Source organism: Lepidochelys olivacea (assembly GCF_965140295.1).
Source record: "Lepidochelys olivacea isolate rLepOli2 genome assembly, chromosome: 2".
Taxonomy (NCBI): domain Eukaryota; kingdom Metazoa; phylum Chordata; order Testudines; family Cheloniidae; genus Lepidochelys; species Lepidochelys olivacea.
The window spans coordinates 194,036,922-194,052,989 of record NC_140412.1 but is presented as its reverse complement, the minus strand read 5'-3'; the positions used below and the strand labels follow the sequence as shown (position 1 = coordinate 194,052,989).

Below are 16,068 nucleotides of genomic sequence, written 5' to 3'. Positions count from 1 at the left end.
AAAATTCATGTGAACTTCAATGGAAGTAGATTTAGACCCACATTGAGTATTCTTGAAAAATCCCACCCTTGGTGTATATCTCTTTTTACAAAAGATAGCTCTTTGGATCACTAGTTACATAATTTGGAACAAAACACAGATTGGGGGGAGGGAGTGTTAAGTTATTAAATTGATAGTCATTTGGGGGAAATCAAGTTTAGCAGGGGCAAATGTTTCAACACTTAAAGCATTACATTAATTTATGGAAAGCATGTTTAACAATTTTATCGCTCTGGGATTATTTAATTATACATACAAACATGAGAATTACTACCGTATCATTAACTGCTGAGTACTACACGGGTGTGGAAATAGGAAGTTCCCATGACAGAGGGCCTGAATGAAGTCAATGGCAAACCATCTATTGACTTCAGTAGAAGCAGAATCAGGCACAGACTTTGTAAGATTGTATGGCTGGTTGTAAGATTGTATCACTGAGGGCTGGTTTAATCATAAAACATACAGAGGTGCCATCTCTCTCTGTTATCCTCATGATTTTAGTGTATTGTTTTAAAAGATGATGATGATCTCAGGATAAGCTTGGACTGTCTTGTGCGTTCTCTCTGTTTAAAATCACCACATGCCCCCATGGGTACCCTCACCCCAATGGCCATCACTTCCTTAGATCCTTTGGTGCTGGAAATGAGCCTGGCTCTAGAAAAGATGGCTACTATCTTCCATTGTCTCCAAAGGGACTGAAGCCAGGCTTTCTTTAATGGAAGTTACTGCCCCCATTTACCGAGTATAGTCCAGGCAGGAGACAGTGAGGGGACAGTGAAATGTGGCCAACAGGTAGGGACTGTGGGGGCAGACAGACTGAGGACCAAGGGAATGTCAGGATAGAGAGATTGGGGAGGGAAGACAAGAAACTGAAGAGGAAAGGAAGGGAGAATGGGGGGAAGAGATGGAGACCATGGGAAGTTGAAGAATGTAGGTGAGCAAAAGACTGGAAGGAACAGAGAGGATGTTAGGGGCATAAGAATGCCTGGGAGGGGGATGAGAATGAGATGGCAGGGAAAGGAGTTATGGGAAAAAAGCTATGAAGGGAAGTGACTATAATGATGGGGAAAAGATAGGGCAGAGCAGGGAGGTGGTAGTGGTAGAAAGGATAGAATGGCAAATCCACCCACCTAGCGGTGCAGAAAGAGTAATTGGAGTGCCCCTGAAAACACTTGGGGTGAGGCCTTCATTTTTCAACCTTAAATGATCTCACCACCACCACCCCCGCAACAGGTTCAAAAATCAGGAGACTGGCCAAAAACTCTATTTAAAAACAAACAAACCTCATGAGAGGTGACCATAGTGCTAACTCCAAAAGTTCAAAAATTGAGCCAGACTCCAAAAATCACAATTAAAGAAAAAAAATCTGAATTCCTCCTGCCCGTCCCCAGTGTATGTGAGACAATTAGTGTTGCCTGTAATTGATTGATTGAATTATGTGCCCCCCCAATTAATTACGTAACCCCCAAATCGGCCTGTTCCTCCATCTTCACCCATGCTCCTGTGGTTCTTCACAAACATACAACCCAGGCAAGTAGGGGAGACAGGTGCAGCAGGGTCACTTCTTCTGCATCCCGGGCTCGGGTGGGAGACAAGCTCCAGGAGTTCTTCACCCTTTCCCTGGGCTAGTGTTGCTGGGATCAACAGGAGAAGCCGAGAGCTGACTGACCCACTATTCACTTGAGGGGATGGAGGAGTAGGGCTTTGCAGAACTCTTTCTGCTCCCCTCCTGTGAGAAAGCTGTTGGCTATTCCCTCTCCCCCTGCCCCAATGTCCCTGAGGGGAGGGGGAATCTGCCTGCTTCCTGTAGTATCACTGATTGGTGGCTTTTCTGAGGAGGCGGGAAGGTGGGGAATACAACAAAGCAAAGGGGATTTCCCCAGGCAGGGATGAAATTCAGGAGAGATCAGGAGCTTCTGGCTTCACGGGGGGACTAGCCTTAGCCTCCAGTACCAACCACGCTCATGTAACTCCCCAAGAAATCCTGAGAGTTGGCAACATTGGCATGAGAAGCACCCACAGCTTCCAATGACTTCTTTTTAAAATAGCAAGGTGTACTGGTGCCTAGGGAAACTGAAAGATGTGATAGTGCTTTTGTTTGTTTATATTTAAAATGCAGCCTCTGATCTTCTTTATGTTACACTGATGGGTTCTTGAAATTCGTGTATTTCCCGAGCCTTGTGCTTGGCTTTAGGAAATCTGCAGAAGCCAGGGCCCATCTGCACAGCTCTCAGCTTAATGGCTTTTGCAGGGTTAATGGAAAATGAGAGCTGGCACTTTCCACTTCTATGCCCTTTCACTCCAGATCCTCTCTTTTTACTTCCATCTACTTTAAAAATGTAATTGGCCCTTAAGCAGTGACAGTTACAACTAATAGTGGTTTCATATTTAAGGAAACAGAAGTGAATGCTAATTTTTGGTTGGTAGGAAGGCAGTGAACCCAAAGCACATTCATCCCTGCTGCATGTTGCTTCCATCTAATCTATCTGTGTAAGATTTTATAAGGTCACCCCTCACCCTGGCATCTAAGTGCTTCTATCCAATGTCCTGAAGGGTAGCCCTGCATTTTGAAGCACTTGAAGGAGAGGAAGGTGATCAGGAACAGTGAACATGGATTCACCAAGGGCAAGTCATGCTTGATCAACCTGATTGCCTTCTATGATGAGATAACTGGCTCTGTGAATATGGGGAAAGCGGTGGATGTGATATACCTTGACTTTAGCAAAGCTTTTGATACGGTCTCCCACAGTATTCTTGCCAGCAAGTTAAAGAAGTATGGATTGGATAAATGGACTATACGGTGGATGGAAAGCTGGCTAGATTGTTGGGCTTAATGGGTAGTGATCAACGGCTCGATATCTAGCTGGCAGCCAGTATCAAGCGGAGTGTCCCAGGGGTCAGTCCTGGGGCCGGTTTTGTTCAACATCTTCATTAATAATCTGGAGGGTGGGATGCATTGCACCATCAGCAAGTTCGTGGATGATGCTAAATTGGGGGCGAGATAGATATGCTGGAGGGTAGGGGTAGGTCCAGAGTGAACTAAACAAATTGGAGGATTGGTCCAAAAGAATTCTCATGAGGTTCAACAAGGACAAGTGCAGAGTCGTGCACTTAGGACAGAAGAATCCCATGCACTGCTACAGGCTGGGGACCGACTGGCTAAGCTGCAGTTCTGCAGAAAAGGACCTAGGGGTTATAGTGGATGAGAAGCTGGATATGTGTCACAATGTGCCCTTGTTGCCAAGAGGGCTAACGACACACTGGGCTGCATTACTAGGAGCATTGCCAGCAAATGGATGGAAGTGATTATTCCCCTCTATTCAGCACTGGTGAGGCCAAATCCGGAGTACTGCATCCAGTTTTGGGCCCCCCACTACAGAAAGGATGTGGCCAAACTGGAGAGAGTCCAGCAGAGGGCAACGAAAATGATTAAGGGGCTGAGGCACATGACTTATGAGGAGGGGCTGAGGGAACTGGGCTTATTCAGTCTGCAGAAGAGTGTGTGTGCGTGTGTGTGTGGGGGGATTTGATAGCAGCCTCAACTACCTGAACGGGAGTTCCAAAGGGGATGGAGCTAGGCTGTTTTGAGTGGTGGTAGAAGACAGAACAAGGCCTCAAGTTGCAGTGGGGGAGGTCTAGGCTGGCTATTAGGAAAAACTATTTCACTAGGAGGGTGGTGAAGCACTGAAATGGGTTACCTAGGGAGGTGGTGGAATCTCCATCCTTAGAGGTTTTTAAGGTCCGGCTTGGCAAAATCCTGGCTAGGATGATTTAGTTGGGGTTGGTCCTACTTTGAGCAGGGGATTGGACTAGATGACCTCCTGAGATCTCTTCCAACCCCAATCTTCTATGATTCTACATCCAGACAATAAGCCGGGAAGTCCAAAGTAAGTTTACAGGACCAATCTCACTTCTGTTGTTTGCATATGCACACACACTTATATCTGTTGTGTGAGTCGTAAGAAATTATGGTTCATCCATTTAGAAAGAAGAATATTCCCTAGTGGAATGACTATATGGAAGCCAATATGGCGTGACTAACAAAATAATTATTAGAAAGACAAGGTGAGTAAGGTAATATCTTTTATTGGACTAACTTCTGTGTGTGAGAGACAAGCTTTTGAGCTCATAGAGAGCTCTTCTTCAGGGTCTGGGACAGATCTTCTCGAGACCCTGAGGAAGAGCTCTGGATAAGCGCCAAAGCTTCTCTCTCTCACCCACAGAAGTTGGTCCAATAAAAGATATTACCTCATCCACCTTGTCTTTCTAACAACCTGGGCCCAACACTGAATAAAATAACTACACCGCATTTAATGTTTAAAATAACAAGAAACAGAGGGCAAAGAGTCCTGTGGCACCTTGTAGACTAACAGGCGTATTGGAGCATAAGCTTTCTGTTAGTCTGTAAGGTGCCACAGGCCTCTTTGCGGCTTTTACAGAGCCAGACTAACACGCCTACCCCTCTGATAAGAAACAGAAGATTATTCCTCCTCCTCTTCTCCCTACTCCCCTACACACAGAGACACTTCCAGGAAAACCCAAAGTAAAGTAGGACTATATTACAACACTACAATCCCCACAATGCATTTAGGCAGTTCAGGGGCTGCCAGACAGAAAGTGACCATGCAGGCACTGAGCATGAGCAAGCGCTTGTCTGGGCGCTCCGGGACCGGACATAAACAAGAGAGCAAGCGCCTTGCTGCTGCCCTTTTAAACCCACTTTGCGAGAGCAGCTGGCCGGGCCGGAGGAGCTCGTGCTCGCTGCGGCGCGCGCCTGGGGAGGGGTGAAGTTGTGAGGTTCCACGGGGGGGCGGAGACAGAACGCGGAGACCCTGCGAAGCGGCGGCGCGAGGGGGAGGAGCCCAGGCAGGGGAGCTGCGGCTGCTGCGGAGTCCTAGGACCGGCCGCGGCGGCGGGCGGCAGGTGAGGTGAGACGCGGCCAGCGCGGTGTGCGGCGGGGCACAGACCGGCGGGCGGCGCTTGTTTCAGACCTGGGCTTGTTTTCGAGGGAGCGCAGAGGCCCCGCCGTTCTCTGCTGGGTGGACACGGAGGCATGCTCTGTGTGCTAGGCTGGGACTGGGAAACCAGGATCTCAAATATCGGCCGGGTTTGGGGGGCAGTGTCGGGCTTCGGTTGCTGTTCCTTGCAACTGCAAGGAGCTTCCGAAGTATAGGCAGCGTATATAATTCGCAAAAAGGAAAAGGAGGACTTGTGGCACCTTATGCTCAAATCAATTGGTTAGTCTCTAAGGTGCCACAAGTCCTCCTTTTTCTTTTTGCGAATACAGACTAACACGGCTGCTGCTCTGAAACCTATATAATTTGAGAGGAAAAATGGAAAGAAATTCGAAAGGGGGAGGGACTGGAAACTTCCCGGGATATGGAGATTAGGTATGGGTGATTTGTCCCCATCTGTACATTGGGAATAATGATACTAGTCATCTTTTGGATTTCAAAGTGCTTTACAGAGAAGCTAAGTGCTATCTAAGAGTTAGGTATTGCTGTTATTCCCTTTCTTATCACTGTCACATATGTCTGTCACAGCTTAGTGCTTTCCCTCTTGGAAGCACTTTAAAACTGGGACAAATTTTCAGAATTCAAGCACTGCTCCTGAACTGGTCATGAGGCAGGAGAAGTTGATTACATTATCATTCCAAACCATTGCTTAGTTCCCTATTGCAATGTTTATGTCCTAAAAATTTAAGTCCCTTGCCCCGCAACGGTGCCACGCCTTTAAGCCGATCCACATGGACAGCTCTCTGTGTCTGTTCATAGGGCCATTAACTTTGAGATTTTTTTTAAACTTTGGGGGGTAGGGGAAGAAAGCTGAGCAGCGCAAGTCCCAGTCCTTGAACCACTAGTGCCTCCTTAAACCTTTCTCCTTTGACTCCCTGGATGTAAGGTTGGTATTAAACAAAAATGACATTGAGGGTTGTTTGTAAAGCTGGTTGGGAATATTTCAGTGAAACGTCCCCCTCTCCCCCATTAAAATAGGTCACTCAATGAAGTGTTTGTTGGGAAAGTTTTCAGGTCTTGGATGGAATTCCTAGGGTGTGGGTAAGAGACCTGATTAGCCAACAGCATTAGGGTTACAGCACTCATAGGGGATGTGGAAGGCTCCAAGTTCAGGTCCCAAGTTCAAGTCCCACATCCTCAGCAAGTGCCCTAACCATCAGTCACACTCTCTTTATATAAGTAACTATATAGGCTCTGAGGCAGAAAGAGACTGACTCTGCAGAGTGGTGATTAGGGAAGTTGCCTGGGATTTCAGAGACCCAGGTTGAAGTCTCTGCTCTATCTGAATTGGAGTTAAGTACCTAGGTGCTTTAGAAAATTCCATTAGATGCCTATCTGTGTCTTTAGGTGTCTAAATATCTTCGTAAATCAGGCCCTTCATGGTTATGGAGGCTGAATTATCCCATCACTTTAGTGGGGTGGCTTTCTGTATCACAGGTGATGTATGATGACTAAACATTATGGCAAAGTTCGTATTGCTGCTGCCTCTTGTGTACCTGTTTGTTTGATAATCCTGGAGAATCAAATCCAGGGTTATCTGTCTAGTACCTTACATGAACACTAAATTCACTACCTTCTCCCCCCACTTCAGTTAACACACACTACTCCACTCATATTTACATTGTTCTATTAATATATAATGGCTGCCATTAAAAAGGCAGCAATTGCCAAAAGACAAAATACACATTTGTTATCTAGTTTCGTACACTGCTGCCCGTAACTGCAGTATCTGAGCATCTGATAATAGCAAGGGATAATGTTAGAATATTAAATACCACAGTGGGATTACTATTGACAACATAATGTACAGTAGTTGGCATTTATCTATTAGTAAAGTGATGGGAGAGAACATTTAGATATGTGCTCTAATTTTAAGATTGCAGGATGCTATTCTACATTTCTACCCGATCTTGGTATGTTCGGAAATTAGGGTTTCAACCTCTGCCCATTGAAGTCACTGGTAAAGCTCCCATTGACTTCAGTGGTGCAAAAGTGCAATACCCCCCAACCAACACACTAGCAATTGACCTGGGAGACTGCAGAGCTAAAAGCGTGAGCTGCTACAGTTGCACTGTAGAGTCAGGGCTCTCTAGCAGGGGCTGAAATAGCTCAGTTTCTCTGTGGATCAAGCATTGTGGGGACCTGTAACATGCACTCACCAGTGAGTTACACAAGATTAGCTCCAAACTGTAAACACTTATGTACATGCCTAGGCTGGTGTGAGTAGTGTCATTGATGTCAATGGGGCTACTCTTATGCTTCAAGTTAAACATATTGTTTGCAAGATTTCTTAGTATCCTCGCCATCATTTTCATTGGCATACAATAGCAATATTTTTTGTATGTCGGAAACCAGCCTCATTATTTATTGCTGCAAAAGCAAATCTGATGGGTTTATACCTTCAGGGTGGCAGTTCTACTTGGATACCCCAGTGCTTGCTTTAATTAGCCATCATTGGGGCCAGAGTTCAACCTCCAATACTTGTAAAGTATGCCATGGACATACAATCTAGTTTCCTGTTTAATGTTTCGGGACTAATTATCTACAGTCATTCGCTGTTAAATAACAGTACTAAATGAGTTGGGTAACTAAATCGAAGTGTTTTTTCCAATTAAATTGTCTGACCTGTCAACTCACTTTTGACCTTGAGTTTCTTGTGATTCTATTGGCCCAGCTGCGAATTAGATTGTAGCAGGCCACGCCCCCTACGCCCTCCACCCCCCGATTTTCAACCCCCACCAATATGAAACTATTAGCTTTTTTTTAAGCTTTCTGAAACAGTTATGCTGGTTGATGTAGCCAGGGCATACATTTGTTCTCAGTGGCAGCAAACTAGACTCAGCATTTTCACAAATATTTATAACAAAGTTATGCCCTAGCCACACCAACCAACCTAAGTGTTTGCAGAAACTGCTTCTAAAACCCATGGGGCAGATCCTCAGCTGCTGTAAAATGTCGTAGCTCCATTGACTTCAATGGTCGTATCTAAAATGGTTTCCTAACATGGGGCATGTGAGTGTTTTTGGAACCTAAATCTGTTTCAAAATCAGATGCTACAGGTGAGCTGAACTTCATAGAAAACATAAAAATTGCTCATCAGACAGAGTGGATACCATTGAGAGTGGATAAACACCAGAGCCTTGAAATCAGCGTGGGTGAGCTTACACCTGGAGTTTTCAAAACGAGTTATTAGACAGTGCACAATCCTGTGTCAGACTGGCTTCACTTTCATAATTAGTCTCTGAGTAGTACTGAATAGTCACTGCCACAGACATCAGGGTCTATTCTGTGATGTTTTTGGAGGATTTCTTCAATAGTTTCTCCATCAGCCCTGTTTAAATGAACCATTCTACTTTCATAGTGATACCTGCTGGTGCTTCTCTAGCTCAGAATCTTGTCCCTTTTTTTTTTTTGACTACACTAAAGATATATTGGGCAGAAAACATGTAACAGAGAGGTCACAAAATAACTATCAGAATCTTGTCTAAGCCCCGATCCCACAAAGACACATACACATGTTTAGCTTTTAGCATGAGTAATTCTGTTGAGTCCAGTGGCAATACTCACATGCATTAAGCATGTGTGTGTTTTTACAGGATTAGGGCCTTAACAGGGATGTTGTGAAATGAAAGGTGGAAGGTATAACTCTGTCCTTGCATCTGCATATTGTAGGAATCTCATTTATAGATACTGTTACATAAGAAAAGCTTTGATATCACATACAGACAACAGGTAGGCTAATGATACATTTTTGTCCTAGTTATTAAATTCAATAGCTTTTAACAGTTTTAGGTCAAACTCTTAATTTATTTGAAGAATGTCTTGTATTTATATGTTCTTTCTACAGGGAAAAGGAGCAGTGGAAAGTTTCCCATTTCACTTCATTAATGAGACTTAGTTTTAAATTTGACCAAGGATTTAATTTTTGGGCCAAACCAAGATTTTTCTAACCTGAAAGCTCTAGATTAATGTTGCCACAATTATTTTTAAAATTCCAGTGGAAACAGTTGATTTTAAACATGTTAACATTTATCTGCATTGTTTGAAACCCTATAAATGCAACATGAAGCATCCCAAAGTGAAACGGACTTCATTGATTTGTTCTACAAAGGAAATGGATGCAATGAAGAGAGAAAAAAACTAATAAGCAAATTGGATTTTAAAATTCTTTCACTTTCAATCACCAAAGGTTGTTACAACAGTACAGAATTCTGTTTATAATACATGATTTTTAAATTGACAGTATTCCTTTAATATGTATCTTCCGTGATCTGGAGGGACCACTGAGTATTTTAGCCTCTGGCCAGATTCTCGTTGATCTATACTAGATGCAGGAAGAGTTTGGCAGCAAATGCATCTTTAAGCCACCTTTGATCTCTTTACTTTCTCATTTCCCAGGTGTAAATTAGAGCAGTCTCAGAGCTGCTCTAATCTGTGCTTTGCTGCAGCATCCCCCGACAGTCCATTCCACATCTGAGAATAGCCAGAGATGGTTCTAGCCACACCCCACTATCTACACCAGAGAGAGTAAGGCGGGGGAGCAGAGGGAGGGCACAGGGCTATCTGAGGACTTTCTTTAAAATTAAGGCTAGTTCCCATAACCTGTTTGTGCTGCGTTTACAGGCCCTTTATGTTGCCAGAGTGGCATAAATGGGCCACACGGAACACAGAACTTGGGACCATTCAGTCTTCCGCCTCTGAGCCTGCTGCTAAGGGTGCCAATTGTGATAGGGCACTCTGGGGATTGGACCTTGACAGTCAGCTCATTTCACATACTAAAAGACTCTTTCCATTACTAATCTCGGGAGTCATCCCATCCATTCTCTCTCTCCTCTTAAAGAAGCCTGTTCTCTCACATGAATGCAATGCAGTACTTCACAGGAGAGACCTTTTTATCTCCCTCTTTACTTGTGAAATGGGTGCACTTTACTTAACAGCAGTAGCAGCCTTTACAACTGAAGGAACACTTTAGAAAAAGAAGAAAATAGCTATCTATTTATAATGCATAGACATGCTCAAGCCAGATGCTGAGAATTCCATGGGAGATTTGCTGTTGACTTGCATGGTTCAGGTTCTAAGTTTTGGAGTGAAACTTGTACGTTTTGTGACAGGGTCAGGCCAGATGGCTACAGGAGAGTGTTTTTTGAGCATGAATGCAGTCCCCCACTACCACAAATTATACAGTCAAGTTTCCCGCATTTGGGGAAATCGCAGGGGTCAACACACCTGCAGTGCAATGGTTGAGCCTCACCCTGGGAAAACCACCTTCATGATCATGGTGTCTCCCCTGCCAGGTAAGAGTGTTAGAAGGCAGGTATATTAGTCCCAGATTAAGCAGGTCCATTTTCCCTGGGTAAGATAACGGGCAGTTCCAGAACAAGAAGGAACTTGCTGGAACAAATGCAGGCAGGCTAATTAGACATCTGGAGCCAATTAAGAAGCTGCTAGAATCAATTAGGGGAGGCTGGCTAATCAGGGCACCTGAGTTTAAAAAGGACCTCATTTCAGTTTGTGGCGTGCATGTGAGGAGCTGGGAGCAAGAAGCACTATGAGTTGAGAATGAGAAGGCATACTGCTGGAGAACTGAGGAGTACAAGCATTATCAGGTACCAGGAGGAAGATCCTGTGGTGAGGATAAACAAGGTGTTGGAGGAGGCCATGGGGAAGTAGCCCAGGGAGTTGTAGCTGTCGTGCAGATGTTCCAGGAGGCACTCTAGACAGCTGCAGTCCACAGGGCCCTGGGCTGGAACCTGGAGTAGAGGGCAGGCCTGGGTTCCCCCCAAACCTCCCAACTCCTGGTCAGACACAGGAGGAGTCGACCTGGACTGTGGGTTCCACCAGAGGGGAAGGTCTCTGGGCTGTTCCCTGACCCACATGGTGGATCAGCAGAGGTTGCGGGGATTGTTGTTCTTCCTTTTTCCAATGCTGGCCAAAGATGAGGTTAGCTGAGTGAACGGCAGGTTTGAGCCACTAGCAAAAGTGTCCAAATTGAGGGCTGCTGTGAATCTCTGAGGCAAGCAAATCTGCCAATAAGGGCAGGACCCACCAAGGCAGAGGAGGAACTTTGTCACAATTTGTATGTAGGTAATAAACCTCCCCCCACCTCAAAACAGTGTATTTATTTCATAGTCAGTGTTGCTTTCAAAAGCCTTCTTAGAACTTTAAAGTGCAGTTCTGTTCTGAAAAGTGATTGCTAAAATGGTACCACCTTATTCATCGGTTCTGCTCGCTGTGTGTAGTCGACGGTATCTGTTTGCTTTCGTGAATAAAATACTCTTTACTCCTGTTAGCCTTGCAGAGCCAACACAACTGAGGGTGGTAGCTGGATTCTGTTCCTCCTTTCGCACCATCGACAGAATTGTTAGCGAAGCTCCAGTCAGTTTTATCTGGGTGCAGCCATGGAAGGCAACAGGGTTACATTAATCTTGCTGTTGATGTGAGATTTTGGCACTGCTCAGGCTATGATTTTAGCGCACTTTTTTTTTTTTTTAAAGTAAATTTCACAGCAGAGGTTCAGGGGGAAAAAAAACCTCAGGAGCAGTTTTTTTTTTTGTGGGTGGGGCAGGGGGGAAGGTTCACCGTGAGATGACTCCACAGCAGCAGCTCCAGTTTGTGCAGGGCTGGTACCAGCTCCCCACTCTTGGCATTACATTTAGCGCACACATGGTCGCAGTGCCACTGAGGTTTGGCGAGTCTGCCCCCCAGCTTCATCTATGAAGGGTGGATAGGGCAGACCTAGGTGGCCCTGGAACCACATATGCCAAGTCACAGTGCCTGGAGCAGGGTGCCGGGACCAACCTCACGGGAGAAGAGCCGCTACTGCGGGTTGAGCGCAGGGTGGATTTATCATGGACTTTATTCAAATATGAGTACATGATTACCATGAACACTGTGACATCTGTGCCAAAATTGGCCATGACTCAGGCTACAATGTAGCATTAACCTGTTACAGAAGCCTGTGTTGCTGTTGACACAGCAATGCGTTGCAGTCCTTCTGAATTGCTGTTGGAGCCTGCTGGCGATATTCGTATGGAAAATAGCGGCAGCTTTAATACAATGCATGTGTACGAACATATCCAGAACCGCAGAGCTACCTCTGGACCTGACACCTCAGGCCTGCACACTGCAATGAGTTCTGTGTGGTTGGCCCCAGCACATGCATGGATCCCTAATGATAGGCCCTGATGGCACTCCATGTGGGTGCAGGAGTCTGGCTGCACAGGGCTGGCTGTAGAGCTGTGGTCAAGAGCAGTAAGAAACCTGTGGCTAGGTGGGATAAAGCTAACATCCCGCTGTTGCTAGCGTCTCTTAAGTAGTGTGGCGATTTTCTTTATGTAACTTCCTTTTCTTGGGATAGCAGGAGGAAATGCACCTAGTCATTAAGAGGTACAGATTGTGTTGGTGGGGGAGGAGCAGAAGTTAGCATGAGTCTCTCTTATTCTATCATGGATCAGGTAAAGAGGAAAACAAAGTGATTCTGATTTAATTTTTTTTCCTCTGCAAAAATTTTGAAAATGGGATGGACACCACCCAGTACCCTCTGGCAGAATTTGCAGATGTCACTTTCACTCTTTGATTTATTGTCTGTCAGGCTGTATTGTATGTTCAAGTAATTTTTTTCATTTGTAACCGCTTCTGACAACTCTGAACTGATCCTGATCTGATATCGGGGCAGTCGGCCTTAAAAACATACTTTTATTTACAGGATTTTATTGGTGGTGCTTGAAATTGGGTGCTCAAAGTAGCCTTTTTCTTGTTTTAAGATGGTGAGCAGGTGTGTTGTTCTTGTATGCAGCAGGTAGAATTGCTAAAATTTAAGAATAAGGATGCTCTTATGGTTAAGGAACTGGAGTGGTGCTTAGAAGACCTGGGTTCAATTCCTGGCTCTGTCACAAACTTACTTTTTTGATCTTGGGCAAGTCACTTAATATTTCTGTGCCTTAGTTCTCCATTTCAAAAATGGTTACAATAATACTCCCTTTGTCTATTTAGATTGTAAAGCTGGCAAAAAAAGAGAGGGGGGGAAAAAAAAGACCTTGCAGAAAGGGAGCCTCAAGGTGCTACTATAATACAGATTCTAAAGAATAGTTGTAATACCAATTCATAAAACAGGATTATATGTACAAAAGTGATTGGCCCCTTAGATATTCTTCTTGCTAGCTTAATAACCAAATAATTAAAGCAAGTTTTGTAGCTATGCAGAAATATATAGTATAAGTCTTAATGTATTCACAAAGCTAAGGCTGTGCTTTGTAAACCTGAAGAAGCTAAACACGCTGCAGACAAGTTAATTTTTTTTCGTTGGATGTTTTCTGCGCCATAAACTGAAGTTTTATGTAGCAATTATGCCACAATAACTAGATAAATTCCAAAACCTATTACTGTTCTTTGTCTTTTATTGATGAGGTCAACAAGGAAGTAATTATGTTTAAACTTTAATGCTTTTTGCTTTATATAACTCTTGGTAGAGAGTATAATAAGCTTATGTGTTGAGGTGGCGGATGGGGCCACAAATTGAGATGGGCCTGAGTTGCAAATTCAGATCCAGGCTCAAGTCCAGATTTTAAACTCTTTCATGCCTGAACCTCTAACATTTGGTTGTGCAGATCAAGTCTGGGCCTATCGCTTGTTCGATCTTAAACCGTTTTTATGATATTGGAGGCAGGAGGGCCAAAGTCTGACTTGTAATGCAAAGCTGGGAACAACCTTAATTATGAACTCACTACTACCACTCTAGAGTGTATCGTGCAAAAGAAATTCAAGTTATAGGTGCTCTTTATTCATATTAAAGAAGCTATTGTTTATATTCTGGTGATTTCAGATGATACAAATGTACTTTATGAATGATTGTGAGCTGCCTGCATATTTTGGAAGCAAACTGGTCCGTCCTTAGGTGAATGAAGAGAGCTTCTCTGTGGTTCCTTGGGTATTGGCTACCATCAGAGTCAAGATATTAGACTTGATGGATCATTGTTCTAAGGAAAATACAGAGTCACATACTTCCCTCTGCCCCTAAACTCATGTCAGCAGGGATGGCACAGCTGCAAGGTCCTTGCTGGTCCCAAAAACTGGGGAAACCCTTTTGTATGGGGAAATGTTCTGTTGAGGCTTTGTGGATGCAAATGAAGATATCCAGAGGCAGCCACTGTTTTGGGGACTGCCCCTCTAGAAATCCATAGGGATTATGGGTGTAAAATAATGGTGAGGGAGGGCTGGAGTCCATTCAGGTATAGGCCTGGGCGCCAGGACCACACTACCTTTGGGGCTGAGGAAGACAAGAACCATCATAAAGGCATAAGGTCTCTTGGTAGATGGTGTTGGCTTGTGCTGGACTGAGAGCATGGCCCCTTTTCCTGTTTTGGTTGGGTGCAAAAACTAGCACCTTCAGCAAATGATTTGAAGGAAGTTCTATGAATGTGACCTTGCCATGTTTCCTGTCTGCTACTTGTGTATTTTCCCTGGAGGAAGGTCAAGTTGGCTTTCAGTTCATAAATAGATCAATAAATTAAATCTTGCCAGAGCTAGGAAGCTAGGGCAAGATCGCATATTGCCTATCCAGGCACGGGAGGCAATGCTATTTGGGAGGCATAGAATCCCATAGGAACAAGGCCAGCAAAGGAATGAGGCGGGATAAAGATGCAGTCCACTGTAACGCTATCTGGGAAGGGCAGGTTCTGGCATGAGCTCTCCACATGCAGACTCCGCTTAACAGGCCACAGTATCTGTTGCAGCTGAGATGATTTTAAACATCTAGTGGTAGAGGGTGATCACTACCTTGACACGTTACCTTCTTTATTATAGGTAGTGGCATGTGCTGGAGGGATCTGCAGTGTGATTGACATTCTGTGGTGCTTCCTCTTGATTTTCTTCATGACAGGAGAGGAGGTGAGTGGGTGGAGGTTACTTGAGATGTCTGGTTGGAGGCAGAACATGATTTATTAGCGTTCATTTAGCTGAATGGATACACAGCATATATATTTTTTAGAAATTTGCGAAATAGGGTACTGTTGTATTTTATTGGCCACTAGCAATCACCTCTGTTGGCATAAAATCTTGGCACGTTGATACCTACATGAAGTTTATAATGTGTGTCCTATTATAGTGTATTTACTATATAGCTAGCATGTCTAGTACAGATTTACTAAGACAATGTGTGTAAATAGTATTGACATCTAACAGACAGGTATAAAGTTAATATAGGATTTAACTCTGGACACCATGTGTTCTGTAGACATACTGGATCAAATGTATGGAATCACATGGATTTAATCTGGTCTGTTCTTTCTATATCACATTTAATAATGACCACTCATTTCACAGAGTATCTATAGCTTGGATTTTTCTTCTGCATTAGTACGGTATTTCTAAGTTGTGTGTCTTTTTGTTATGTGCATCTTCCCATTTCTGTTCCCCAGAATTGATGATGGTGTTCTGCAATTAGACTGTCAAAAATAAATAAATAAATAAATAAAAAGGTAGATGCTGATTCCTTCAGTCATGATGCTGTGAAACCTACTTCTTGATTTCTCCACAGTGTAGCAGCAAAGGGGGCTAGCATGGCAGTGCTGTACTTCATCACATTAAGGATGAAAAATTGTGTCCTAGACAGTTTACAGACATGTAAAAACACACATTCATGTCCTGAAGAATTTATGGTTTAAAGCACTGATCCAGAAAAGCATTTAATTTTGTACTTAATTTTAAACACAAGTGTAGCCCCATTGACATTGAATGGGACAACTCACATATGTAAAATTAAGCACATGTGTAAGTGCTTTGCTGGATCAACGCCTGAGTGGTCAAAGGGAAGAGGAGAGGCATGCAAACCAATACTTTAGCAACAGGCTAGAATAGCATCTGCAGAGTGAGGGTGTGTTGGGAGTAAGGACCGGCAGCTAGTGTGCTTACCTGCTAGCTTAACCCGCAGGCAGCCTAACAAGCACAGCTGGGCTCCATTTGAACTACCTGATTGGCTGAGAGAAGTAGCAGACCTGCTCTTAAGATCAGCAGCACA

General features: G+C 44.1%; 1 protein-coding gene across 8 annotated transcripts in view; it reads left to right on the top strand.

Annotated features, from left to right (window-relative positions):
• Positions 1-4,691: 4,691 nt before the first annotated feature.
• The window catches only part of POMGNT2 (protein O-linked mannose N-acetylglucosaminyltransferase 2 (beta 1,4-)), a 41,744-nt gene continuing 30,367 nt past the window's right edge, over positions 4,692-16,068 (top strand). For 2 of the 8 annotated variants that reach the window (XM_084620538.1, XM_084620529.1), the window contains exons 1-2: positions 4,702-4,962; positions 14,856-14,939. The gene's annotated coding sequence lies outside the window, so the exon portion shown is untranslated. Of the gene's footprint in view, positions 4,968-10,165; positions 10,228-14,855; positions 14,940-16,068 lie in introns of those variants that run through there. The other 6 variants (XM_084620534.1, XM_084620532.1, XM_084620535.1 and 3 more) reach the window with 4 other exon arrangements.